The sequence below is a fragment of the Acyrthosiphon pisum genome, chromosome X (assembly GCF_005508785.2).
Source record: "Acyrthosiphon pisum isolate AL4f chromosome X, pea_aphid_22Mar2018_4r6ur, whole genome shotgun sequence".
NCBI lineage: Eukaryota > Metazoa > Arthropoda > Insecta > Hemiptera > Aphididae > Acyrthosiphon > Acyrthosiphon pisum.
The window spans coordinates 101,460,528-101,464,280 of NC_042493.1; positions in this window are offsets into that span (position 1 = coordinate 101,460,528).

The window sequence follows — 3,753 nt, forward strand, 5'->3', positions numbered from 1 at the left end:
TGAGTAGGTATCTTATAGCTACAATGCAGTGCATTATAATATTATAGTAAATATATTATAATCGTCATCGATAGATATAATCGTAAACAACACAATATTATTTTACTTTTATAAACCCCACCCGACGTTATACAGTATAACCACGACCACGACGTACAGTTTTCATACCCTTGGTCATCACCCCTGCTCATAACACATTCCAATGACTCACTCACGACGCTATTACAGAGAGGGTCTTTTTCCCTCGGAATATTCTTCTTTGATAGACATGAACCGATATATACACTCCGAACATTTTTGTGTCCACAAGTGGTGTGGGTCGATAGGGGTGTAGCAGATGGTTGTGGTAATAAATTACTAGGTACCACATTTTATCCCATTTCGTACAACACGTATAATACGCCCTATAATATTACTAACATTTTAACAACCATAAGTAAAATGTATAATATATTTTTTGAATATTACAGCAAATTTGACTAAAGCTTAACTATTCTTACTACATATATAAATAAAATTTTTTTTATGGGTATAAAACTAAATGGCTAACAGACACCTCTACTGCAATACATTTGTAACATTATAGTAAATAATATTATAATCATTAGTTATTTATCAATAGTCATCTGTCATTATCATAAAATAACATTAAGGGGCCTCGGTACGGAAATGCGAGTAGCCTCTCTCGTAAGCGCTTGTCAATAATTCGAAAACCGTATAAATTTCATTACACGAGTTTTACAAAAACATACATCTGTTTTGAGAAAATTAAAGTTGGTTAACATTGTGTGATTTTGATTCTGAAAAAACATTTTAATTCACCAGAAAAATGTCTGTAGATCGTACGAAACATTTACCGTTTTTAATATTAATTTTAATTTTAATTATGATTCAAATAAGTTCATATTTTCAATATTTCAATTAGAGTTCACAAAAATAAAAAAATTTAGTTTTTACAAAGTGCTTCGTAGGATCTATAGACAATTGTATTTTTCATAATTATATCAAAATAATAAGTATATGTATGGATAGTATAATACCTATATTGAAATGCTCAGGTTATTAGCTTTGGGGTAACAAAATTGATTTATAGTTTGAGTCTTGGTTTCCCATTACTTAATCGGAGGAAAAAACACACACCGTTTTAAAAATCAATACATCCATCTGAAATAATTAAAAATCACACACACACACGCTGCACACCTATTGCACATTAACATCGTTTTAATATTTATGAACAGCGCTGATTAAGGGCATTGTTCAATCGATAGACATTTCTGCCGTCGGCCAGACTTCTTTTGTATAAATTATATACAAGTGCACATAGTACTTAAAATTCAGTCAATAGAGGGTTTTGTCATAGAATGTGGCACCGCGCGCTTTTTGTTAGGCAACGCCTTTTTTGGAGCTCTATCGACTGGACTACTACAAAAATATCGAAATTATAGCGGTGTAACCCGACAGAAATATCTAAGTCACTCCAACTCGTACAGTAAATACTTATCATGTGGAGACGGAACGTAAAAATATTTCAAGACAGGCGCAATGATATATAAGCGAGCGTTTCTTAAAATTAGTTTATTTAATTTTTGTTTTAATAGCTCGTAGGTAGAACAAAAATGTCAAAATATTATGGCGCGTTCGAAAGTGTGAAACATTATCCAACATAAAGCATATTAAAATTGTATGTCCAAGGTTTTTTTTTGGCGGGGAGGGCTTAGCACCCCCAAGCCAACCCCCCCCCCCCCAATTCGCACCTATGCACAGCGTGTTAGGTTAAGCTAACAACGTCTCACCTCCGGTACAGCAGAAACTGTGCTAATTAAAAGGTTTAAAAAACGCATATTCTGTATTTGTTGTTATTATAATATATTTTATATTGACCTATACGTTTAATAAAATTGTATGTACATTTATAATTTATAAAACATAGGTACATTCAGTGTACACACACACACATATAGGCGAAACTAGACACTTTTATTAGGGCAGGCCAAATGAAAAATATAAAAAAAAAACATCTATCAACAACTTTATATATGTAGTCATTTTGTTTAATGTACCTATATATTATATTATAATGAATATTTCTTTACAATTGAATAATTTAATAATAAATAAAAAATTATAATAATATTTGTACATTTATAATAATAATGGTTATACCTATATCATATAAATATATAAAATAGCTTATATAATAATGGTGCTTTTTTTTTTATCAAAAAAAAAATAATAACTGACGAAAATAATATTGAACAAAATTAATTCCTAGTAGTTTAGTCAAAAGGTCTTTTTGTCAGATTTGTGATTTTCAAAAAATTACTATATATTCAACAAATCATAGATAATTGTTTTAAATAGCATTAAATGATAGTTTGACTTGGACATTGAAGGTATTAAAGTACACGAAATAATGTAAATTACTTACGATGAGTATTTTTAAAAATAATTATAAATGCCCGATATTTTAGACAGCGATGCGACTGACAGGGGTTAATAATAAATAAATTGTCTCAGGATGTGCTAATGTGGTATTATATTTTTAATAATAATTAAAATATTTGACCTTTCTTCTATCTATAAAAAAAATGTTCTAATTAGTAATTACCTCTCTTTGTATTTCTAATGTCGAACGTAAGAATCTTGTGAACGATCACTGTCACCGGTCAGTGATAAAAATTAAAAATATGAATTTATAATAAAAAAAAATAATATGAAAATATTAAAGTACGTATAATCGACAGTAATTTTCTACGGGCTTATCACCACGTAACAAACATTACCGACTGGTGACTTGTTGCGTAAAATTAACTATTACTTGCTGTAATATAAAAATAAACGTCAAGTGTCTAAATCAAACAATAACTGATCAAACCGATTATTCGAGTACATAGAAAATATATAGAATATACTAGACTATAAGACTCCATAATTCCATAATCAATGTTAAAAATAAATTGTATTATTAATATGTTCATTGTGTACAATTTAATTTAGTAAAATATGTTAACAGTGCACGTTTACACGTATAAATATATTATTTATGATGTCTAAATAATTATGAAAATATATTATAATACATACAAATTTTTATTCGGTACCTATTAGGTCAGGACATGACCGTGACCGTAGTTTCGCCTATGGGCCTATAGTCTATACCATTTATAAACATATATTATATATTTATATCTATAATATTATTATTTAGCCTGCGACAGTAATTTGAAATATTCATCGTAACATAAACTATTCTATATAAGCGTGTCTATATAACCACTCCGGTCGGCGGCGGCGAAATTATGGGGTCACGCCTCTTTTTAAAATGCTATAGGCCAGTGATTCCACCGCGAGCTCATTTCAGGAGCACCAAAGCGAGAATGAAAAAAATTATTTCTAATTCATTGTGGTTAAAAAGACAAAAAAAATAATTGTTTTACGTAAGTATAAAATTACTTATAGCACACTTAGTACTATTTTCGCTTGAGTCGGTCCTTTGTATTAACATTAATAAATGAGGTTCCTTGCGCTTCGTAATTTTTTAGAGGGAACGTAAATATTACATTTCTTTGTTTATTAAACGAAGAAAAAATTACCGTAATCCGTATAAACCGGTGGAAAAGGAAATCAAACTTCAAAATATTTGGTTACTGAAGTATTTGATAGTTGGAAAAAAGATAAAGAGGTATTATTGAATATATTAATGTTTAAATCCTTACATTAATTTTTTTTTTTCATTTTATTTATATTTCC